At 44.5% G+C, this 26,137-nt stretch overlaps 1 long non-coding RNA gene across 1 annotated transcript in view; it reads right to left on the reverse strand.

The window, feature by feature from the left end:
• Positions 1-6,403: 6,403 nt before the first annotated feature.
• LOC135179018 (uncharacterized) overlaps positions 6,404-26,137 on the reverse strand; it is a 38,043-nt gene continuing 18,309 nt past the window's right edge. The window contains exon 2 of the long non-coding RNA XR_010303854.1: positions 6,404-6,711. This is a non-coding gene — a long non-coding RNA (uncharacterized LOC135179018). The remainder of the gene's footprint in view (positions 6,712-26,137) is intronic.

Here is a 26,137-nt window from a genome sequence, read left to right on the forward strand (position 1 = left end):
AACTTTGTCTTAGTATGCTTTTAATATGTTCCCTGGAATGGAATATTTCCATTTCTTGAGATTTCTAAATGGCTATGAAAATCTTGCAGGTGGCTATTCCTGTCAGGATGTGTATTGTCGTCACTTGTGTAGTAGGGCAAATGTGTTTGCAAGGAGTAGTCTCTAAACTGGAGATTGTTAGGGGTCAGTCAGGGATTACAGTGAGGTCTCTAAGTCATTTTGCATCACACAGTGCCACAGCTGTTGTTGAAATAATGCACGCTGCTTCTGCAGACAGGGGGTTGCCCAATTAAGACACGTTATAAATGTGTACATCTGCATTTGACTTTTGGTTGGAATACACTCATAATAGGGACTAGCAAAAAGTCTTGTAGTTATCCCTCTCATTTCACAGTCCTCATTCTCTGGCCCTGCCTGTGAGGGTGTGATCGTTTGGATGTTCCCCACCCCCCCACACTTTAGAAATCACCCAGGCTAGACTCAGCTGGCTCTGGGAATGTGAATGAAGATTATTATTTACATCTGGCACAATATACAAGCAGATATTTACAGTAGATACAGTTATAGACAGAAATATACAAGGTAAAAAGGTAATACAGAAACACAACTCCCCTCCTAGAAACCTGAGGGGCTCTCAACTGCCCCTTTACCTTCCCTCTACCCCTCTCAACCTTACCTCAGTCCCAAGGAAAAATAGAAGTTCAGCCAGAGGGTTAGGAAGTAAAGTGGATTAGTCCAAAATAGAGGGTGAGGTTAGAGAGATGCAGCTCAGCCAGCAGCCCAAGCGAGGGTGATGCGCCGAGTGTGTTATCTATGTTTTGACTTATGTTTTTATACATCTCAGTAAGCCTAGGAGGGAAGTAGACATCACCATTGTTTTCCTTTCACAGCCTGTAATCTAATTCTTCTCACCAAAACATTCTAGCCTGCTTCAAACTAGCACAATCCACCCCTGTCTACTTCACTCAGAGTATTGCTTCAAACTAGCACAATCCACCCCTGTCTACTTCACTCAGAGTATTGCTTCAAACTAGCACAGAGGGCCACGGACTCTTTAGCTAGGACCACAGCCTCTTGCAGTAGCTTTACTTTAACATATAGAAAGTGAAACTGATTTTTTAATGGGTCCATTGTTGCAGATAATAATCACCATTTCCTTATTGTAGCAGCTCAGTTTGCTAGTTATATTTGAAAGTGTAAATCAAAATAATTGAGGTAAATCCTGAAATTTGGTTTGGGATATAGCTTTTTTTTTCCAATCTTTTTTTTTTCTTCCCTCCCTATTTTTCTCAATGTATAGTATTTGAATTAGATTTTCAAAAGACTGGAAAATAAGCAAAGGAATCATTGGATACCATTAGAACCAAAAGTTGAGCTGAAAGATGCCACAGTATTAGATTGCTATTTAATATTTTGTTATGTTCATGGATTTTGAGGAATATTGTTTTGAAACTGTGATTTACACTCTTCAAGATATTCCAGAATGTTTTTCCATGTAGAAAACCAAGAATGCAGTAGCTTTTCAGAGATGGCAGAAAGCTATCCTTTTAGGGCATTATCATTTTGGTAGGAAGAAGTATGAAAGCTATTTTTTGTTGTTGAAGAAATCAGGGGAGTGAAAAAAAATCATTAAAATAGCTTCATTCTTTTAATTCACTTCTTCTTTGACTGCTGAACTAAACCCTACCAATAACTGATATAACTCTGTTCAATATAGACCTGTGAAAGCAAACAGCAAGAGCTTCTATTACCTTCATGTATATAGCAACTGCTATAGAATAGAAGATGCCTCCCTCAAAATATTCTTTACTGTATGTGACATGAAGCACAAGCATGCCTGCACAAAGACTAGGACAAAATGTGACACTGAGTCTGATGGCAAGGTATGCTGGATGCACCAAAGCTTGAGGGCACAGCTGAGCCTTGTGTGGTCACATTGCATGCGCTGTTCTTCCTCTTCTGGGGCTTGACACTGGCTGAAGGGTCACTTGTAAGGACAGGCTGGTTAGAAGAGTGGATGATGGTGAGGTGTTTTTTTCTGAGAGCTGAAAGAAAGAGAGGAAGAAAACATGGGTGCATCTAGGAGGTAAGGATTTCACTTTGAGTACTGTGTCCAGTTCTGGGGCCCTCAATTCAAGAGAGATGTTGAGGTGCTGGAACGTGTCCAGAGAAGGGCAACAAAGCTGGTGAGGGGCCTGGAACACAAACCCTATGAGGAGAGGCTGAGGGAGCTGGGGTTGTTTAGCCTGGAGAAGAGGAGGTTCAGGGGTGATCTTATTGCTGTCTACAACTACCTGAAGGGAGGTTGTAGCCAGGTGAGGGTTGGCCTCTTCTGCCAGGCAACCAGCAACAGAACAAGGGGACACAGTCTCAAGTTGTGCCGGGGTAGGTCTAGGCTGGATGTTAGGAGGAAGTTGTTGCCAGAGAGAGTGATTGGCATTGGAATGGGCTGCCCAGGGAGGTGGTGGAGGCACTGTCCCTGGAGGTGTTGAAGAAAAGACTGGATGAGGCACTTAGTGCCATGGTCTAGTTGAGTGGCTAGGGCTGGGTGCTAGGTTGGCCTGGATGATCTTGGAGGTCTCTTCCAACCTGGTTGATTCTATGATTCTATGATTTGTAGCAGTGGTTGATTCAAAGCCTCACCTTGTGTTCAGAGACTGCCTATCTATTTCATAACATCTTCAGTCACTGTTTGGCTTCTGTATTATCAAGCTGAACCTGAAGCTTGTTTTCTAAAAAGAAAACTGAGGGCCCTGTAAATTGTTGTTTGAAGCACTGGCCAACACTTCCAGGTTTCTAACTTTGAATCAGTTTCCTGTCTCTAGTGTCACCAGTGGCATAGTTGAAAACACCAACAGAAGTGACTTTTGAATCTCAGCATAAGCTGTTACTTGACAAAGAGGAGAGTTTAGCAAGATCTGTGATGCTGAACATTTGCCAGCATGTTCCTGGGATAATTCTGGTGATAACACAGAAAAACCTTTATTCTTTCACTAAGTTGGTGCTAAAACCAAAGCAGCAGTATGCATACTCAGGGCATTTCAGGATGGAGGTATCGGGGTCCAGGAGGAGCAGTGTACCACAGTGTGCGTGGGTGGTGTGAAGAAACAGTAGTGGCCTGGACAGCTTTATGCTAAGTAAAGTAGGTAGAGTCCTTCTTAGCTTCATGTGTAGTAAGAAAGAAGAACATCTTGAGAGGAGAGAGAGATATAACAAGATGCCTTTAATGATGTAAAAGCAATAAGAAAAAACAATTTGGTAAATATTGCATTAAGCAAAAATGCTTCAGTAAAGAAAGACCTCTCAAGTTTCTCTTATGATGTTGTTCTCTTCTGCCATTCTTATCTTGCTCAGTCTGTGCTAAAGTGCCTTTCATGAAGGTACCATGCAGGCCCCTAAAATTCTGGATTGGTGTAAAATTATATTCCTTTTCCTTCCTCAGCAGTTATTAATCTCTTTTTTGCACCCTTCAGTAATTTTTACTGAGTGGTTGCTTACTCCAGGAAACATCCAGCTCTGGACAGGCAAACCTGGCAAACCTTCCATTCCACAAATGTGAGATGCTCAATATATGGCTGAGGAAATGTGTTTGGCAAACCAGTCCTTGTGAACACAAGTGGAAGGCTACCTTCCTGGCTCTTTGGAAGAGCTGAAGAATCAATCCTGAGGACACAAAACTCTCAAATCAGTATGTGAGGAAGCTTCAGGAGCAGCTGCCTGGCTGCTACTTTCTTTTGTCTCCCCCCTCCCTGCGACAGTGATAGAACACTAACTGGAGGTGAAAGTAAAACTGGAGGTGGTCTTCCAGCTGGCTCTAGCTGCTGGTTTGGCAGTTTGGCAGTTCCTGCGGGAGTTAAGTCCTGAAATTCCTCATCTTGTGAGGTTGTAACCCTGCAGGGCAACTTTCCCTCAACGTGCTGGCAACAGAAAAAAAGAGCTTTGTAATTACTTAGTGACAAAAATTGATTTAAAAATCCTTTCCTGATTCCCCTTACCCCTGTCCAGCCTTGTCTCTACTGTCCTTCACTACCATGGGATGCATGGCTGTTGGTTCTGAGTATATTTTAAATTCCAGGTTTGTGTCCCTTTTTGTATAACACCAGATCACTCTCACGCTGTAATTAAAGGGTTTAGATCACTCTGAAGCTTCAGAAGAAAGAGGCTAAGAATGTGGATGGTTTGGGATCTGCTTTTGTAGCACATGTCTGGGTGATTCATTAAGGCTAATTTTAAATGCTGGTGGCATGTCCTGTCAGGTTGGCTTAGTTTATCATTATTCTTTATCCCTGCATCCAAGGCCAGTTGCAAGGTCCATGCCCTGTCTCACTGTAGGTGTTAAGAGTTCACATCACTCTGCAGCCATTGTTTAGCTGCAAAGCACTCTAATAACGATCTTCAGAGTCCAAAGCTCAGAGAAGAGGTCAGATGGCCAGCTTCTATATGCCAATATTCTGGTTGATGTTTATGTTGGACTTAGGAGGGAGTGGAATATTTAGTAGGGCTGGAAGAGTAAATGTTTTCACTCTTAGTGTTTCCATTGAGTCCATTTGTTGTCCTCCTCTTTATTTTTTTCCCAGAGAAATGTGCGAAGTATCTTCCCCACAACAGACAGCAGTTGTGATCTGTTGTTGAGTAAACTATTACAAAATGCTGCTTTCTTTTGTGTGCATTTTAATCTCTTCTCTGCTTTCTCTTGGGGCTTTTATACAGCATTTATCTTGCAAATGTTAATGGAATAATCTTGACGATTTCCTGCGAGAAGATTTTTTAGCAGATATGTAGATATCTGCTGCAGAAATCTGATCTTTGACTCGTTGGATTATTTCATTAATTGGCAGAAAAGCTTTTACTATTTCTGTAAGGAATATTTAGTTGTTTAGTATCTATCCCAAGATGGAGATTTCTGCATTGCAACAGGAACCAGAATGCAGAGGGACACAGTGACTTGCTTGTCGTAACGCAGGAAGCCAGCAGAAGCACATAGTTGGAAGGCAGATTCCTGTTCTGCCCTAGGACATATTTCCTGGCTTTTTAATACCTTGTGTCTGAAGGCCAGATGTCAGGAATTTAGAAAATGGAAAGCTGTCATAATTTGTTACTATGGAATATATTTGATGAGCTGACTGACCAGTGCTTCCTTCAGCCCAGAAATGGTCATCCTCTGCTATCATCTGCCAGATGTCATTTATAGTAGGGTAACTTGCAGGACAGGAAAAGGGAGCTACAAGGCTTTCCTGAGGAGAAATGAGCTGAGATGCTGCATAGCACTGCTCTTCCAGACACTGCCTGCTTTTGGATTGCAGTGGGGAGTGAGTTCTGTCCTGTCTAGCATCTGTCACTGGCTGGGGTGCTGGTTGGTGTTCTGTTACAGGGATGTTGAGTGTAAGAGCCCTGTCTCCCTAGGAAGTATTGGGGGACACTGCCATCTACTGTCTCCCTTACCTGAAATAATAGTTTGATATCGACTTAGTAGAAGAGATGAGATTCTTCTACTGCCACTACTTTTTTTTTTAATAACCATTTTCAGTTTATTGAGTTCCCTACTCCCTTGCCTCTCTTAAAATTGAAGGGATCCTGGCTGAGGTACAGAAGAGAGAACATGATGCTGGGATTTGGACAGAGTAGCTCCTATCTCCTCCACTTACCATATTGGAGAACCTTAGTCAAGTTCCTATGACCCTATTTCCACCTTGTTAGATGAGCAGAATGCTACTGACTGCATTAGTGGTTTAGCAACAGGTCATTAATTACTACTCTGTTAAATAGCTACAGGTTTGAAATAGTCCAAAGGAGGAGTAACTTGGGCCTGGGAAATTCATGCACAGATGGGAGGGAAATAATTGCCACAGTAGGTTTTGTTCTTTTTGACAAAAGCAGCCAGTGTTCTGTGCTCTGTCTCTTTCCCTCTGGTAATGAAGGCTGTACCATCATATGGCTTCACACTTCTTTCTTCTTCCTTTAGCCCTGCACTGGGCTCAATACAGAGGTGGGCTCTTGCCCTTGAATTGAGTCACCATCCTCTCCAGTGGGAGTAGCATATGTACAGCAGCTGAGGTGAGCACATGGTTCCACATGAATGATGTCAAAATTCGTTTGTAAGACCACACAGGCATCCCAGTGGCCTCAGCTTAATTATGCTGCTTGGTACAAAACCAATACAAAGACTGCTGGGTTCAGTTCTGATTACCCATTCATAATTAATTCAGAATTAACAACAATAATCAACACTGCTGTCCTACTCATTTAATGTCTTCAGTATTTGAAGGCTCTGAATCAATTTTTTTATGTGTTTCTCTCAAAATACACTTGTGTGAGACAGCTATAACTCAGCAACATGCTCAGCTTGTGGAGCTGATTGTTTTGTGTAGTAACATTAGGTATTCATGACAGGCAATAAATAAAATGTGTTATAAAGCATTTATTAATTTTTATGGGTGCAACTTCTGGGCAATAGTTACTACTGGGCAGTAAATCACTTAGATTGAGCCCCAGGCACTGAAAGGCAGCCCAGCTGAAAACAAGATTTCCAAGATGTACCCTTCTATTCCTCTTTTCAGGTGGTGAGAGCTGGATGTGTTGCTCCTGGCAGCTGATGAGTTAGGTTTGCATACCTTAGTGCTTCTAGGCAATCAGTGCTGCGAGAATGCTTCAGGTAAGAGTTGTTGTCCTACATTGTCTTCACGTGGCTGGGAGTTCAGTTTTACATCTCATCTGTAGAAAATAAGATATACAGGCCACAAGGTTACAGAGGCAGCCAGGCTGGGAGGGACTTCTTAAGGTCTTCTTGCCCCACTCCTCTGCTCAGACTAACTGGAACAAATGGCCCAGGTCGAGGTTCAGTTGAATGATGCATATCTCACGGATGGAGACTACAACCTTTTCGGGCAACCTATGCCAGTATTCAGTCATCCTCACAGGGAAAAGTGTTTCCTGGTGTCCAGATGGAATTTTAGGTGTTTCAGTTTATGCCCATTGCTTCTTGTCCTGCCTCTGGATAGTACTGAGAACAGTCAGACTCCTTATCCATCCCTCTGAACGGGTCTTTATACATGTATCACAGTATCACAGTATCATCAGGGTTGGAAGAGACCTCACAGATCATCAAGTCCAACCCTTTACCACAGAGCTCAAGGCTAGACCATGGCACCAAGTGCCACGTCCAATCCTGCCTTGAACAGCTCCAGGGACGGCGACTCCACCACCTCCCCGGGCAGCCCATTCCAGTGTCCAATGACTCTCTCAGTGAAGAACTTTCTCCTCACCTCCAGCCTAAATTTCCCCTGGCACAGCTTGAGGCTGTGTCCTCTTGTTCTAGTGCTGGCCACCTGAGAGAAGAGAGCAACCTCCTCCTGGCCACAACCACCCCTCAGGTAGTTGTAGACAGCAATAAGGTCTCCCCTGAGCCTCCTCTTCTCCAGGCTAACCAATCCCAGCTCCCTCAGCCTCTCCTTGTAGGGCTGTGCTCAAGGCCTCTCACCAGCCTCGTCGCCCTTCTCTGGACATGCTCAAACATCTCAATGTCCCTCCTAAACTGGGGGGCCCAGAACTGAACACAGCACTCAAGGTGTGGTCTAACCAGTGCAGAGTACAGGGGCAGAATGACCTCCCTGCTCCTGCTGACCACACCATTCCTGATGCAGGAATGTGACAAGGTTTCCCCTTGAGCTTTCTCTTCTCTAGGCTAAAGAGTTTCAGCTCTCTCACCTTTCCTTCCAGTCCCATAATCATTTTGGCTACCTTTTTCTGAACTTGCTACAGTAAGTCCATACCTTTTTTATAGCCTGAAGCACAGAGCTGGGTGCTATAGTCCAGACATGGCCTCACCAGTGCTGAACAGAGGGGAAGAATCACCTTTCTCAACCTGCTGATCCTTTCTCAACCTACTGACAATGTTGTTCCTAATGCAAAGGATTTCTTGCACAGTGCCATCAGGCTGGAGATGCATGCTTGAACATCTTGTGTTTGGAAGAGGCAACCACATAATCTCTTACTTTGGCCATTCTGTTGCAACTCCTGCCTGGCTGTCACTTTTGCATGGAACTGGCATTTTGTACACCAAGATTTCTTAGATCATAAAGATAGAATCCTCATTTTACAATTTTTCCCAACTCTCTAACCCATTTGGCTACTTGAAAGTAGCATTTGTGTCTTCAGAAGTGGTGTGGAGGAAGCAGAGAAGCAATCAGAATTGCAAAGGGTTCAAAAGCCAATTATTTTCAAGTGTAGCAAACATAAAAGATTTGTAGAACTGGAAAAAATAATCATATCCTGCACATATTTCTTAGCCTCCTCGTCAGTTTATAGCACTTTAATTAGTCCTCCAGAGTGACTAGAATCCTCTTTTTGCATCTCAGGGCTTCTCCTCAAATTAGAGCATCTCTCTCTCTTTCCTCCACTTCTCCCCTTCTCTCTCCCTCCTCTTCTTTGTGTTCTGTAGGTGGTTTCTTCTTTTGACCATGTCTAGCCTACAGATCAGTCCCATATGCTCCTTATGTTTCTCTTGCTTGCTCTTTCCTTAGCTTCTAATGCAATAAGTATTTTTGTGGTCTTTTTGTAATTCTAAGAACTAAGTTCAAGAGAGTAAAAAAAATGCATTCCCTGAAAGATTATCATAGAAGCTAGAATGGCTTGAGTTGGAAGGGACCTTAAAGACTGTCTAGTTTCAAACCCCCTGCCATAGGCAGGGACAAGTCCTGCTAGATCAGGTTGCTCAAAGCCTCATCCAGCTTGATCATAAACACTTCCAGGGATGAGGTATCTACAGCTTCTTTGGGCAACACATTCCAGTGTCTCATCACCCTCATAGTAAAGAACTTTTTCCAAATGTCTGAATCTACCCTGATCCAGTTTACAACCATTGCCCCTTGTCCTGTCTCCATAGGCCCTTATAATAGTCCCTCTTCAGCTTTCCTGTAGCCTGCCTTCAGGTACTGAAAGGCCATTATAAGGTCTCTGTAGAGCCTCCTCTTCTCCAGGCTGAACAGACCCAGCTCCCTCAGCCTGTCCTTGTAGAAGAGGTGCTGCACCCCTCTGATCATCCTTGTGGCCTTCCTTTTGATTGCCTCAAACAGATCCAGGTCCTTCTTTGTGCTGGGGGCTCCAGAGCTGGATGCAGTACTCCAGGTGGAGTCTCACAAGAGCAGAATCACCTTTCTTGACCTGATGGCCGTGCATCTTTTGGAGAAGTCTGGAGTACAGTTGGATTTTTGGGCTGCCAGCACACATTGCCAGCCCTTGTCAAGCACCTCATCAAGCAGCACACTCAAGTCCTTCTCTGCAGGACTGCTCTCAACCCACTTGTCATCCAACCGGTATTTGTGCTTGAGGCTGTCCTGACTAAGGTGCAGGATCTTCATTTTAAGTGATCTTGTCTTTTTGCCTATGCTAGTAAGTGGTTGTCTCCTCTAAAGGAAGACTTGTAGGTGTAAGTCTTCTGTCTTATTAAGACAGAGCAGGGGAGGCACACTTGAAGGACTACCATAAGACTTAAAAGGACACTTAGTCCACAAAAGCTAAATTGCATTTTGTGTCTTGTAACCTCTAGCACTATTTCTGTGATATCATGTTTTACTGTCTTGCTTCACAAAGCTACTACTGTGACCTTTGGTTCATGTCTAGTGCAATATAATGCATCAGAAAAGGGTATATGTAGAAGCTAGTGGCCAATGATCAGGTAGACTAAGCCAAATTCTGGTCTTCAAAGTCAGTCCAAAGCCAGTCCAAAATCAGTTAGTACTTCAAAGTTGACCTTCACCTGTATAAAGTGGAACTAGGGGAAAAGGGACAGGTTTTTACCTACAATAGACTAACTGAGGGCCATGGGTAGTTTTCAACTTCTGCCAGTAAATACTGCTTTTCTATTTGCTGTACCTTTGGAGAGAATGGCAAACGAAGATAAAACACTGAGCTGATGTACCTGGCTGAGATGAAACCTTTTCTTTTCTGTTAAGCCTGCAGAACTTATAATAAATAAAATAGCAGGTCACATTTATTGCTGGGTAGTGCTCTGTGTGAGATCAGAAGTGGATGAGTGATGTGGTTCGGAATTCAGTTACTGAACTGGACAGCTTTAGTAGGTGCTTGAGGGTCTTTTTGTATCTTGTGGAGTTCTCTGTACAGCTAGGGAAGAAATGCTCTTCATCTTTTAAACCTGCTGCCTTAAACCAGCTCTGACTCCCTGGAAGCTTCTCTATTTTGGTGATATGGATCTCCAAGCATTGGCTAAATGCTGACAGCCACTGAGAGTGCGTTATGCGATCTGGACCATTTTAGCTCAACTGGTTTTTAGTCAAATTAAGTCTGTTGCCATTTTTCACAAAAGAGCTATAAAGTAATACAAAACTCAACTGTGCTATCAACTGTGGTGCCAGCTGGTAAACACTTGATATCATTCATAAAAAAATCCTGTGATATTTCCATGGCTGCGCAAAATGATTCAAGTAAGTGCTCCTCTCATCCCTTGAAGTGGTTTGAGCCACGTACTGCTCTGATGTAGGAAGTTGTTTAACCAATGAGCTGGTTATATCCTTAGGCATTTGAGTCTGAATGAACAGAGGGCAAAATCGTCTGTTTTGAGTCCAGACACTTCACGCAAGTAAGAGGCCTCTGCTGTGGAGCATGACATAGTCTGATCTTGAGGATTTGGACACAGCAAGGTCAAGAGAGGATATATTTGATTCAGAGAGCATATTGTCACTCAGAACTGAGAGAGTGATGTGTGTCTTACTCAGGTACCAAGAAAGGTTTTGCATAATGCAACTTCCAGTTCTGGGCCCCTCAATTCAAGAGAGATGTTGAGGTGCTGGAACGTGTCCAGAGAAGGGCAACAAGGCTCTGGTGAAAGGCCTGGAGCACAAACCCTATGAGGAGAGGCTGAGGGAGCTGGGGGTGTTTAGCCTGGAGAAGAGGAGGCTCAGGGGTGACCTCATTGCTGTCTACAACTACCTGAAAGGAGGTTGTAGGCAGGCAGGGGTTGGCCTCTTCTGCCAGGCAACCAGCAACAGAACAAGGGGACACAGTCTCAAGTTGTGCCAGGGGAAGTCTAGGCTGGATGTTGGCAGAGAGAGTGATTGGCATTGGAATGGGCTGCCCAGGGAGGTGGTGGAGTCACCATCCCTGGAGGTGTTCAAGAAAAGCCTGGCTGAGGCACTTAGTGCCATGGTTTAGTTGAGTGGCTAGGGCTGGGTGCTAGGTTGGCCTGGATGATCTTGGAGGTCTCTTCCAACCTGGTTGATTCTATGATTCTAAAATACTGTACACAAAGCCTGAGGCATGAGGGAGATGTGACATAGAGGACAATACTTTTCCTCCCAGCAGTTAGCACAACTGGGCTCAGCAAGTCAATATCAATGAAGTCCTATCTGTCCTCTTTAAAAAAAAAAATCTTACTTTTTAAGATAACCAAAGAAGTACTTGAAGTAGTCTTACCATTGCTCAACAGCCTGTGTAAGTGTTACATGAAATGCACGGTCCAATATTAGCAGTTTCTACATAGCCTTGCTTATGGTTACCCACGCAAATGTTCTCTAATTTGCTTCTAAGGGAGGGTGTCCCACTGTTCAGTGCAGCACTGCTCAGCATCATGTAGAGAAATCTCCTTCCTGTCTGTCTTACTAAGAAGTTGACCTATTTATTGGAAAAGTACAGCTACTGAAGTTTGTTTTCACTGGTTGCAACATGCAACACTTATCAAGTGTTGTCACTTTTTGTCCCCTAAGCATGAATCTTTTTCCCAAATTGCCTGTCACTGATGATTCAGGACAAAGGAAGTTGAAATATTAATGCTTTTCTAGCTGATACAAAACCTGAGTAGTTGCAGTGTAACTACTATCACCTGAGTGTCAACAGTGATTTAATTTTTGTTTCCTTCTACTTTGAAATTGCCAAACTGGATTGGGTAAACTTTTATGACAGTGATTTGCTCAGGAAATAAATATCCAATATGCTGACATTTTTATTAGGTAGCAAGTAGTCAACCAGAAATCCTGCCTGCTCACATCTTAGCCAAAGGCTCTGTGGCTGCATCTGCTAGGGATGACGTAGTTGTTTTAACACAAGGTAACACAAAAGTCTCAAGGTTAGTCTTGGGATAATCATAAGAACAACAACTATGTATTTAAAGCACAGTCTGAGTTGTTTATTGCCTGCTTTTGCATAAAACACCAAGTACCATAGATAAGAAAGCAACCTCCCCTGGAATTTAAATAGCTTTCCATAGATACCAGCATTGCTGTTTCATGCCACAGCTGGGCTTGTGTGGTTGAAGTGTGGTGAAGCTTGAGTGTGTTTCAGCAGTGTGCCCAGGTAGCCAAGAGGAGCCAATGGCATCCTGGCCTGCATCAGGAGCAGTGTGGCCAGTAGGACAAGGGAGGTTATTCTTCCCCTGTACTCAGCACTGGTCAGGCCACACCTTGAGTACTGTGTCCAGTTCTGGGCTCCTCAATTCAAGAAAGATGTTGAGGTGCTGGAAGGTGTCCAGAGAAGGGCAACAAAGCTGGTGAGGGGCCTGGGACACAAACCCTATGAGGAGAGGCTGAGGGAGCTGGGGTTGTTTAGCCTGGAGAAGAGGAGGCTCAGGGGTGACCTCATTGCTGTCTACAACTACCTGAAGGGAGGTTGCAGCCAGGTGGGGGTTGGTCTCTTCTGCCAGGCAACCAGCAACAGAACAAGGGGACACAGTCTCAAGTTGTGCTGGGGGAAGTCTAGGCTGGATGTTAGGAGGAAGTTGTTGGCAGAGAGAGTGATTGGCATTGGAATGGGCTGCCCAGGGAGGTGGTGGAGTCACCATCCCTGGAGGTGCTCCAGAAAAGCCTGGATGAGGCACTTAGTGCCATGGTCTAGTTGACTGGCTAGGGCTGGGTGCTAGGTTGGCCTGGATGATCTTGGAGGTCTCTTCCAACCTGGCTGATTCTAAGAACAAGAACAATTCTAAGATGCAAGCAGCGTGCTCCTCGCACTGACACAGATCATGGAGCCTCTGTCAGAACTGATAACTCCTCCTGAGTCATAAGGGATGACATGCAAGCTGGTCGGTCCTGTTGGCTGATCTCTAAGAATAGCTGCACCAGTGTCCCTCTTCTGCAGCAGCCAGATTCTTCTTACAGACATACTCCATCAGAAGAAGGATGAATTTTCTTGGATGACAGCATTGCCCTTGACAGGTTTTATTCTCTAAGCATATTTTTGATTTTATGGATTTTTCTCTACCAGAGGACAGCAGAACTGAAATGTGGTATTCTGAGTTTATCTGGCATTGTATTCTGCAATTCAGAGAGAACTTTATGCTGGAGGAAAAAAGGAGGAAAAGAGCATGTAGGCTACTTTGTCTTCCTTGTGGCTTTTCTTCATTTAGTTATTACTCTTCTCATAAGACTTGAGTGGCCACAACATAGAACTGGGTTTCTGTTTGAGGAAATCCTACAGAAATACCAGCTTGAGCCTTCATCCCAATCCCACTACTAAAGAAAATAAACAAACAAAAACTGGGGAAAAAAGAAACTAAACTTTCTGTTGACAAGGGAGCTTATCTTCCCTTGACATGCATGACACAATTGACTTAAACACCAACAGCCTGCCAAAGAATAAAGAAATAATTTGGAAGATAGATTGACAGAGTACCATGCTGTGTCAAACTAATTTTTCTTGCTCCTGAAGTTTAGCTGTTCTCACTATTCCTCTGCTTTTCTTTTAACTGAGACTTCTGAGAGGTCAACTCATGGCTTCCCACTCCCTCTGCTAGGACTTCATTTTCGGTTCGACACAGACAGGTGCCAGATGCAGCATCTTTTCTTGGCTAAGCTGGCTCAATTGAAGCTGCCAGTCAGAGCTGCTTTTGTCCTGCACTAGTTAGTCACCATTTTCCTTCTCGTTGCTCTGGTGCTACTCTAAGCCAGCCACTGCAGCTTTGCTAGCAGTTCCTGGGTTTCAGCTACTTGGTAAGAGCAAAAGAGCAGTGCACGGAGCTATAGCTCAGACCTTTCATGTGCAGGGGACGAGGCCCTCCTGCCTCTCAGCTTAGATGAGTTTCTCCATTCATCTCTCCTACACTCTACATCAAGTCTCAGCACCAGAGGAGCAGTAGAGGAGAATGACAGAGCTAAAACTGTGATGGGTGGTGATGTGTTCTTTATCATGCAGAGATCAACAGATGAGAAAATACTGGACTCATAAAAAATTATACAGACAGTGGTTCAAATCCTAGTCTCTGAATTAGGAAGCACAAGGGTGGAGGGCAATTAGATCCTTCTCCTGAAAGTTCTTAGAAGACCAGGCAATGACTGGTTTTCTGTCGTATACCTGGTTTCCTAATTAAAGACTGACATCACTGTTGGATTATCTTCTCCTGAATTTCACAGAATCACAGAAAACATCAAGTTGCAAGTGGCTTCAAAGGTCATCCAGTCCAACCCTTGACCCAGCACTGAAGGGTCAACACTAAACTGGGTCTCTGAGTGCCAGCTCCACAGGCTGCTTAAACACCTTCAGGGACTGTGACTCAACCACTGCCCTGGGCAGAACATTCCAATGTTTTATAACTCTCTTTTTGAGAAATTATTTCCTAGCATCCAGCCTAACCTCCCCTGGCACAGCCTGAAACCATTTCCTCTAGTTCTGCCCCCTGCCACCAAGGAGCAGAGGCTGCCCCCCTCCTCAATCCAGCCTCCCTTCAGGTAGTTGTAGAGAGCAATGAGGTCTCTCCTCAGCCTCCTCTTCTCCAGACTGAACAACCCCACTCCTTCAGACACTCCTCGTAGGCCATGTGCTCCAGGCCCATCACCAGCCTTGTCACCCTTCTCTGAACATGCTCCAGAACATCAAAGTCCCTCTCGTAGTGAAGGGCCCAGGATTGAACACAATACTCAAGGCATGGCCTCACCAGGGGGACGATCACCTCCCTGTTCCTGCTGGCCACAGTGTTTCTAGTACAAGCCAGGAATCCGTTGGTTTCCTTGATCACCTTGGCATGTCATGGACAATGCAGTGACTACTGAACTAAGATCTCTGTTTGGTTCCTTCAAAAGAAAACAAATAATTTCAAAATATCTCCAACTATTGTGCTTTAAATATTCTAGCAAGGCTGCAGGAGAGTTGGGGTACCTGTGTACTACAACTCATCTTATATTCCCTATGCCTAGATCTAGAGCATCTAGAATAAATGACATAATTAGTGGCTCTTGCTTGAGATCTCAGATAAAAAACCCAATAACATCAGGAGAATAAAAGGCACAGAGTCTTTAATCCCTATAGTTTTTTTCCTAGGCATACTTGAACAGTGATTAAAACAAATATCTACATCACTTTCATGGTTTTCTTCATATCTTAGGCAAAACTATAACATGTAAGAGCATTTGTTCTCAGTTTCTTTCATTCGCCAGGACTGGCATTGCTCAGAGCTAGGAGATCATAGAATCAACCAGGTTGGAAGAGACCTCCAAGATCATCCAGCCCAACCTAGCACCCAGCCCTAGCCACTCAACTAGACCATGGCACTAAGTGCCTCATCCAGGCTTTTCTTGAACACCTCCAGGAACGGTGCCTCCACCACCTCCCTGGGCAGCCCATTCCAATGCCAATCACTCTCTCTGGCAGCAACTTCCTCCTAACATCCGGCTTATACTTTCCCTGGCACAACTTGAGACTGTGTCCCCTTGTTCTGTTGCTGTCTGCCTGGGAGAAGAGACCAACCCCTACCTGGCTACAACCTCCCTTCAAGTAGTTGTAGACAGCAATGAGGTCCATGCCTTGGTCTCAGAGTGATGTGTCATTGTCTATCTTAAGCGTGGATGATGAAACTGCCCAATCGTTTTAGACAGAACACAGAGATAGAGGTAGAATAAAAGGACACAGGGGGCCAAAATCTGCACAGACCAACACCTGTTTGCCTTAGAGATTTAAATTAAGACATAATTTCTTTCTTGAGCTAATTTAGTCTCTCTTACGTGCAAGAAACTTTCACTTAGGCAATTCTAAGTTATGTAGATCCAGCAAAACAAAATATGGTTTCCTGAGAAGAAGTGCCAAGTTTTATTTAATTTGAAACCCCACTGACTTAATTTGTGCTACACACAAGTAAAGGAAAGCATTTTTAAACCCAGCAGCTTATTGGTGCATGCATTATGATTTGGAATACATGCACGCTGTCACTAGTTCTTCCAAAGGAAGATTTTCTCAGCCACTTCACCAGAAAGTAATTCAATGGGTTATGGCTATAAATGGCTCAGCTTTGAAATCTTCCCTGCTGTTACAAAGAATAAAAGCAAATGAGGAAGCTGTATCTGAACCAGAAGTGATGGTGGACTAAATTTTACTTGGAAAAAATGGAAAAGATGAATTTACTTCTTTAGTTCTTAGAGGTCTCTGAACTAAAATATTTGAGTGGGTCCTAGCATGTCACTTCTCAGCCATCCTTTCAAACTGAACTAAATTAAGAGAGTAATTGCAAACAGAGGCTGCAACAAAACACCAAACTTCCAGTATTTTAAAGATAGTGGTGGTGAATGGTGCCACATCCAGTTGGCAGCCAGTCACCAGTGGTGTCCCCCAGGGATCAATGCTGAGCCTGATCCTGTTCAATATCTTTACTGATGATCTGGACGAGGGGATTGAGTCCAGCATCAGTGAGTTTGGAGATGACACCTCATTGCTGTCTGCAACTACCTGAAAGGAGGTTGTAGCCAGGTGGGGGTCAGTCTCTTCTCCCAGGCAACCAGCAACAGAATGAGTGACACAGTCTCGAGTTGTGCCAGGGGAGGTATAGGCTGGATATTAGGAGGAAGTTGTTGGCAGAGAGAGTCATTAGCATTGGAATGGGCTGCCCAGGGAGGTGGTGGAGTCGCTGTCCCTGGAGGTGTTCAAGAAAGGACTGGACTTAGTGCCATGGCATAGTTGACTGGCTAGGGCTGGGTGCTAGGTTGGCCTGGATGATCTTGGAGGTCTCTTCCAACCTGTTTGGTTCAATGATTCTATGAACATTGACCCTATATGCTGGACTCTTGCAGGACTGCTGGATTCCCCTATTAGTCCATTAAAAGTCGCTGTCATCCTAAAGGATACCCCAGAAGTTATATTGAGAAGTAATACAAGAACTAAAGTTCTCCTTTTCTCTAAAGTCTGACTGAACTGCCAGACATTTGAGTAACACAGGCATTCAGGTGAAGTGCTGGTAACAAACATGCACATCTGCTGCTAGGTGTACTCTCTTGGAATTTCATGGGAATGATTAAGGAATTTTTTAATATATTTGGACAACTATTGAAAGTCTGAAAAGGGAAGATGACTTTAGAGGTAGTTTAAATGAAGCTAGAGATAAAGCTGTGAAGATGTGCCCATCTCCTGGAGACACATAGTAAGGTTAAATGAGCAGAAAAGAAACAGAGACCTTTGTTTGAATATTCAATCCTTAACCTCTTCTGTTTTAGAAGCTATGAGGAGATGTTGAGTTCACTAAATACTTATAGTAGCCAGTGGCTGGTGCCCTGAGGCTACCTGTGATACATGCAGTGGCTCCAGTAAGCCTTGCTTAACTGCATGTGCCTGGGACTCTTTCTAAAGCATAGGTACCAGGAAGGAGTATGCAACAGTACAGAGAGTCTGGTTTTCCAGTGCATAACTCTTTCGATCCTAGGCTCTGAACTGTTGCACATAGTACGTCAGAATGTAATTTGCTCCATAAACCAAACTGTCTTCTTGCCCAAATCAACACTGACCAAAATAAAAAGAGAGTTGGATGTGTCTTTTACAGTGTTAAATCACAGAATCACAGAACGCCAGGGGCTGGAAGGAACCATGAAAGGTTATCTATTCCAACCTCCCTGCCACAGCAGGATCATTTAGAGTAGATCACACAGGAACACATCCAGATGGGTTTTGAATATCTCCAGAGTAGGAGACTCCACACCCATCCTGGGTAGCCTGTTCCAATGTCACCCTCACAGGGGAAACATTTGTCCTCATGTTTACATGGAACTTCCTATGCCTCAGTTTCCACCCATTGCCCCTTGTTCTGTCATCAGGCATCACCAAGAAGAGCCTGGATCCATCCTCTTGGCACTCACCCTTTACATATTCATAAACACTGATGAGGTCACCTCTCAGTCTCCTCTTTTCCAAGCCAAAGAGCCCCAGCTCCCTCAGTCTCTCCTCCCAAGAGACATGTTCCACTCCCTTAATCATCGAATCAACCAGGTTGGAAGAGACCTCCAAGATCATCCAGTCCAACCTAGCACCCAGCCCTAGCCAGTCAACTAGACCATGGCACTAAGTGCCTCAGCCAGGCTTTTCTTGAATACCTCCAGAGACAGCAACTCCACCACCTCCCTGGGCAGCCCATTCCAATGCCAATCACTCTCTCTGCCAACAACTTCCTCCTAACATCCAGCCTAGACTTCCCCCAGCACAACTTGAGACTGTGTCCCCTTGTTCTATTGCTGATTGCCTGGGAGAAGAGACCAACCCCCACTGGCTACAGCCTCCCTTCAGGTAGTTGTAGACAGCAATGAGGTCCCCCCTGAACCTCCTCTTCTCCAGGCTAACCAACCCTAGCTCCCTCAGCCTCTCCTCACAGGGCTGTGTTTGAGGCCTTTCACCAGCCTTGTTGCCCTTCTCTGGACAACATGCCTTCTGAAAATGAGAGACATACACACAGTTAAACTACGCTTTCACTGTTTCAGATTGCAAAGTTTGCCCAGGGATTTAGTCATTGCTTGAGAGGGCAGCCAGGCTGATAGGCAGTATGCAAATGTCAGGTACACTGGCAAGGTGCCCAACAAAAAAGGCAACATTCACAATGCTCGTGGCAACATGACCGTATCAAACCATCCAGTTCATTGTTTGAGATACTTAAATCGGTTTGCAGAATTTGCACTGGAAGAGAGTTAAGCCCCAAGAGCTCAGTGCAACACAAGTTGCTTTGCTGTAGGTTTTTTTTTTTTTGCTTTGCAGATCAGTTCTGAGGGAGAAAAAAAAACCCTCCTAGTGTAACAACATTGCTAGAGTGATTTTCTATTTTGAGTGTGTGTTTAAGCTGATCCTTTTGTTCCATTCAGAGCTCATCCGGTGATGCAGTGCTCCCGTTTTTAGTTCCTAGAATTACTGCCCATAGCTAATCTATGCTCATATCTAAGCCTCTAGAATTAATGCCCCATTTATATGGACACCTCCTCTTTCGACTTTGTGAAAGTCTATACGTGTGGAATCACAGAGTGGTTTAGGTTGGAAGGGACCTCAAGGATCGTCTGGTTCCAACCCCTCGCCAGAGCCAAGGACACCTCCCACTAGAACAGGTCGCTCAAGGCCTCATCCAACCTGGCCTTGAACACCTCCAGGGTGGGAGCAGCCACAACCTTCCTGGGCAACCTGTGCCAGTGTTTCACCATCCTCATTCTAAATAACTTCTTCTTAACATCTGGTTTAAATCTCCCCTCTTCCAGTTTAAACCCATTACTCCTCATCTTGTCATTACAAGACCTTGTAAGCAGTCCTTCCCCAGCCTTCCTGTAGCCTCCTTCAGATATGGAAAGGCTACTACAAGGTCTCCTCAAAGCCTTCTCTTCTCCATGCTGAAGAGCCCAACAAGACTGGATAAGGCATTTAGTGCCATGGTCTAGATGATTGGATAGGGCTGGGTGCTAGGTTGGCCTGGATGATCTTGGAGGTCTCTTCCAACCTGGCTGATTCTATGATTCTAAGAACTCTCATAGCCTGTCCTCATAGCAGAGCTGCTGCAGCCCTCTGAGTATTTTTCATGGCCTCCTCTGGGCTCGCTCCAACAGTTCCATGTCCTTCTTGTGTTGAGGGCTCCAGAACTGTACACAGTACTCCAGGTGGGGTCTCACTGATGGTGAGGCGCCTTGTAGGACATGTAGCTGGCAGGAAAGTGTGAAGAGTGCACAAGCTCATCTCTCTCATTTACGCTGTAGCTCCCCAGTGGTTTGGGCCTCTGCATTATGACATTCTTTTAAACCTCACTTACACCACTTAAACCCACATTCTGCTCCTTTCACAGGGTAAGTAGTATCATCTACAAATTGCTCTGATCAGTCACTTGAGACCAAAAAAAAAAGGTGCGTATTTTCTGATTTGTGGCTAGATTCTTCTGCATGACTACACCACCTACTCTTCCCATCTATTATGTAAAATCAGTGCTTAAATTAGATCTCCAAGGAATACTTTCATTTCATAACTGCTCCTTAAGACCTCACTGTTTCAGCATCTGTAGCCTTAGATTATAGCTACACCCTGCAACATTTCACCATTTATCCGTTGCTACGCTGTCATAGAATCATAGAATCATAGAATCAACCAGGTTGGAAGAGACCTCCAAGATCATCGAGTCCAACCTATCACCCAGCCCTAGCCAGTCAACTAGACCATGGCACTGAGTGCCTCATCCAGTCTTTTCTTGAAGACCCCGAGGGACGGTGCCTCCACCACCTCCCTGGGCAGCCCATTCCAATGCCAATCACTCTCTCTGTGAAGAACTTCTTCCTAACATCCAGCCTATACCTACCCTGGCACAACTTGAGACTGTGTCCCCTTGTTCTATTGCTGGTTACCTGGGAGAAGAGGCCAACCCCCACCTGGCTACAATGCCCCTTCAGGTAGTTGTAGACAGCAATGAGGTCCCCCCCGAGCCTCCTCTTCTCCAGGCTAAACAGGCCCAGTTCCCTCAACCTCTCCTCATAAGATTTGTGTTCCAGGCCCCTCACCAGCTTCGTTGCCCTTCTCTGGACATGTTCCAGCACCTCAACATCTCTCTTGAATTGAGGGGCCCAGAACTGGACACAGTACTCAAGGCGTGGCCTGACCAGTGCTGAGTACAGAGGAAGAATAACCTCCCTTGTCCTACTGGCCACACTGTTCCTGATGCAGGCCAGGATGCCATTGGCTCTCTAAAGAGAAAAGATGGCACAACCTCTGGGCTGTGATTCCTTTACGGTTTCCTTCAGGTATTGTTGATTTGCTTCCTGTCCAGTCCATGTGGCAGCTCACAGCAATGCAATCTCAGCTTTTAGGACTAAGCATGATAAAGTTACGCTTCCAAGAGGCAGAACGTCTGTGTTTTGTGGTCACTTGAAGGATGAGCAGTGGTGAAAGATGTTTTCTTGGCCCTGTGATTTTGCTGTATGAAGTAATGCTAAAGGAACACATAAAAAAGCATATAATGCCGCACCAGCTGTCAGTTATCTCCTGTGTTACAAATTCCCTACAGCTTTTGGGATTTCCTGTTTCATTTTCAAGTCACATGGAGCTGGTTGCAAAGTATAGAAGCCAATCCCTTAATTAGTCCCCCTAAGTCTTGAAGACAGCTGGGTGCTGCACTTTGGCCACAACAACCCCATGCAGAGATACAGGCTGGGGTCAGAGTGGCTGGAGAGCAGCCAGACAGAGAGGGATCTGAGGGTGCTGATTGATACCTGCCTGAACATGAGCCAGCAGTGTGCCCAGGTGGCCAAGAGAGCCAGTGGCATCCTGGCCTGCATCAGGAATGGTGTGGCCAGCAGGAGCAGGGAGGTCATTCTGCCCCTCTACTCTGCACTGGTTAGACCACACCTTGAGTGCTGTGTTCAGTTCTGGGCCCCCCAGTTTAGGAGGGACATTGAGATGCTTGAGTGGATGAGGCTGGTGAGAGGCCTTGAGCACAGCCCTACAAGGAGAGGCTGAGGGAGCTGGGATTGTTTAGCCTGGAGAAGAGGAGGCTCAGGGGTGACCTTATTGCTGTCTACAACTACCTGAGGGGTGGTTGTGGCCAGGAGGAGGTTGCTCTCTTCTCTCAGGTGGCCAGCACCAGAACAAGAGGACACAGCCTCAGGCTGCGCCAGGGAAGATTTAGGCTGGAGGTGAGGAGAAAGTTCTTCCCTGAGAGAGTCATTGGACACTGGAATGGGCTGCCCGGGGAGGTGGTGGAGTCGCCGTCCCTGGGGCTGTTCAAGGCAGGATTGGACGTGGCACTTGGTGCTGTGGTCTAGCCTTGAGCTCTGTGGTAAAGGATTGGACTTGATGATCTATGAGGTCTCTTCCAACCTTGGTGATACTGTGATACTGTGACTTTTGTATTTCTTCAATTTCCAGCACTGCAGTGCTTTTGCAGCACTGTGAAACATCCAACCCCTCCTGGCCCAGGCTAGTGACTTTGTGCGTACCCAAGATCTGCCACAGGTAGGAAGATACACTTTGTTTTAGCAGCACTGTCAGTTTCACACCTCTTTTGTCAGAGACTAGGTGCAACTCAGATAACTAAATGCACAATGCTAGCCCATGCACAATCTGTTTTGGGGGTGGCACAAGCAATGGGAGAAGTGTTAGCTGTTCCCATGGGTGCGTGTTTGCTAGGAAAAGGCATGATGACATTCTTCTTATTCTGTGGTGTCTTCTCATATTGCCCTAAACTTCACTTAAGCAGCTGAAGTCCTCCAGGGATGGGCTTCCAAAGAGTTTTTATGAGAAAGCTTACCTTTTAAATCTTGCTGTTATATCTCTTACCACTTGAGAGTTACCTCAATAATTTCTTTTACTAGCCCTATTAAATGTCTACATACAGATGTCAGCTGAAATTGTACCACATCAGGAAAACAAATGCCAGCAATATTGATGAGGCACTCAGTGCCATGGTCTAGTTGATTGGATAGGGTTGGGTGATAGGTTGGACTGGATGATCTTGGAGGTCTCTTCCAACCTGGTTGATTCTGTGATTCTATGAATATGTACAAAGGACTGGATGATCTTGAAGGTCTACTCCAACCTGGCTGATTCTGTGGTTCTATGAATATGTACAAAGGACTGGATGATCTTGGAGGTCTATTCCAACCTGGCTGATTCTGTGATTCTATGAATATGTATAAACGACTGAATGATCTTGGAGGTGTCTTCCAACCTGGCTGATTCTGTGATTCTGTGTATATGTACAAAGGACTGCCTTCTTGTCATCTCAGGATATCTAATAGCATCATTGCTATTCTTCTTTAAAATCAGATTAGGAATGAGGACTATCTGCATCATAGCCTATGGAAGTCTAGAGTGATGTTTAAAATACAGCCTTCAGAACTGCATTTCAGGTGACTGATATGAACAGTAGTCTTTTTAAAATGTAAAACTAGCTAGAGGTAAGAGCTCTGGGAAGGAATCAGGGGTTTTACATCAAGCAAAAGAGTAAAAAGAAAGGATCAACCTAGGCATTCTTGTCTAAAGATTTTGGAATGAATACTAGTGCCTTTTACCAAGGGATGACTTAGGGAACATGGTACTCAAATTGTGAAAACCTACAGCTTATACTAGGTGAAGCATTTGATATGTTCATTCTGATACAGGTTTTAACACTACTAAAAATTGTTAAAACCAAGCAAAACCCCCACAAATTGAGACTACACATCTGTAATGTCATGAAAGATACAGAGGAAGTTCACTACTGAAGATATGGCTGAAGTTGAATTATTGATATGTTTAAATTAATGTAGAAAAGATTTTTTGTTCTTTAATGCATAGTGACTAAATATACTGAGATAAGTGCATGATTTAAAGTCTCAAAATCCCATGCCTTGCAAACATATAAACTTGAGAACTTTTTTAAACTCCCAAGGAAGTTTTAATAGTAATAATGTTCAGTAGGAACAGTAGTATCACAGTATCACAGTATTATTAGGATTGGAAGAGACCTCACAGATCATCAAGTCCAACCCTTTACCACAGAGCTCAAGGCTAGACCATGGCACCAAGTGCCACGTCCAATCTTGCCTTGTAGAAACAGGAATGACATTTAAGTGCCTGGAAAGCATCTTCACATCATCTCCTGAATAAAGCCCAGTATCTTAAAACTGATCCATGGGACAGCAATGTGTTCTTGAATCCAAGAAGGCCAATTGCCTCCTGGAGTGCATTAAGAAGACTGTGTCCAGCAGGTTCAGGGAGGTTCAGCAATAGAACAAGGGGACACAGTCTCAAATTGTGCCAGGGAAAGTATAGGCTGGATGTTAGAAAGAAGTTGTTGGCAGAGAGAGTGATTGGCATTGGAATGGGCTGCCCAGGGAGGTGGTGGAGGCACCATCCCTGGAGGTGCTCCAGAAAAGCCTGGCTGAGGCACTTAGTGCCATGGTCTAGTTGACTGGCTAGGGCTGGGTGCTAGGTTGGCCTGGATGATCTTGGAGGTCTCTTCCAACCTGGCTGATTCTATGATTCTATGATTCTTCTGTCTCTCTATTCTGCCCTGTTGTGACCACATCTGCAGTACTGTGCCCATTTTTTGGCTCTCCACTTCAGAAGAGACAGTGAAATGGTGGAAAAATCCCAGCAGAGGGATATGAGGGTGATTAAGGGGCTGGGACATCCATTTTATGAAGAAGGAATGAGACTCGAGGCTCTTTAGCTTGGAGAAAACTGTGGGGGGATCTTATTAGCATTTATAAATATCTGAAGGGTTGGTGTCAAGAATAAGGGCCTGTCTCTTTTCAGTGGTGCCCTTTGGGGCAAAGGAGTAAACTGGAACACGGGAACACTCCAATATGAGGAAAAGCTTCTTTACTCTGAGGGTGGTGGAGCACTGCCACAGGCTGCCCAGAGAAGCTGTGGAGTCTGCTTCCCTAGGGACTTTCAGATCTTGACTGGACATGTTTACCCTGCGACCTGCTGTGCTGCTTTGAGGCTAATTGGAATATTATACTGAGAGAAATTAGATTATTGGTTGTGAACAGAAAATAATGATGAAGTCTGTATCACTCATTGGTTTGCTGAGAGGGATAAAAAGCCAAAAAGCAAACAATTTGTCCCACTCTGTTCTGCAGTGCTACTTCTATTCACTTCCTCTTTGCTCCACCCTAACCTCTCCACTAACAAATATCAATGACAGCTTTGCTGGTTGTTTTGTTTGCCTGTCTGGGAAAGCAGATGGAAAAGGGGAGGGCAGCATTGAGCCCCTTCTGGGCAGTCTTCTTTGTCTGGGAGGGAGCTTGGATTACTGTATTATTTCTAATTTGTATATAATTGTAAATACTTGTAAATATATTGTGTATGTATGCTTGTAAATATTGCTGTGCTGTAAACATAGCTTCATCTTGCTTCCAAGCCATCTGACCTAGTCTGGGGAGTGAAAGTTCCTAACCCATCACACCTGTGCTAGGTGATCCTGCTTTGTCAGCAGAGTTGGAATAGATGATCTCATGAGATCCTTTCCAAACCTTAACGCTCTATGATATTTATTTGTATGCACATTGTGCTAGTTTGAGCCTAGCTGGGATGGTTTGGTGAGAAGAATTAGATTACAGGCTGTGAGAAGGACACAATGGTGATGTCTCATAGGCTTGCTGAGATGTATAAGAACAAAAACATAAACATAGATAACAGAGTTGCTCTCTGGGCTCTGGGGCTGCATGAACCTCTCTCTCTAACCTGCTGTCCCTGTAACTAATCCTTCTGCTTCCTAACCCCCCCTGGCCGACCCTCCAAACTCACCTTGAATGTAAAGCAAAGTCTGGGGAAAAGTAGAGGGGTGAGAGGAAGGTGGAAAGGTGGTTGAGAGCCCCTCCTGGGGACTCTGCTTTCTGGGAGGGCTGTTGTGCTTCTGCATTACTTTTTTTAACTGTATATTTCCGTCTATAGCTGTATAGATTGTAAATATCTGCTTGTATATTGTGCTAAGCTGTAAAATATATAGCTTCATTCTTCAATTTCCAGCTCAGGTGAGTCTAGTCTGGGTGATTTTCTTAAGAGCATTGGGGGGGGTGGGGGCGTGGGGGTAACACCCAAACCATCACACATATAATTAGAGGTTTTTGCATAGAAGTGAGACAATAGGTACATTTATTAACTATTTTACCTATGGACATTTTCTTCAGCTAGGTCAGAGGCTGCAGCTGCATCTAATGAATTACTGTGAGATACTGTTTTACATCCACTTGTATTATCCATTCATCCACTCTATCTGCTTTGACTGGTGCTGTCAGCTGCCATTGCCTTTATGGCTGCTATAGATACCATAAAAGATCTTGCACTCTCCAAAAAATAGCTCTGTTTTGGATCTCTGAGACGTAGGAAAAAAACCCACTTACAACAGTTACTGACATCTGTTTCAGCATGTACATAATATCTAGCCTCACAGAGTTTGTTCCTTTACTAGTGAAGGCACTATTTTAAAATACAGATAAAAGTGATG

This window comes from Pogoniulus pusillus, chromosome 10 (genome assembly GCF_015220805.1).
Source record: "Pogoniulus pusillus isolate bPogPus1 chromosome 10, bPogPus1.pri, whole genome shotgun sequence".
Taxonomy (NCBI): domain Eukaryota; kingdom Metazoa; phylum Chordata; class Aves; order Piciformes; family Lybiidae; genus Pogoniulus; species Pogoniulus pusillus.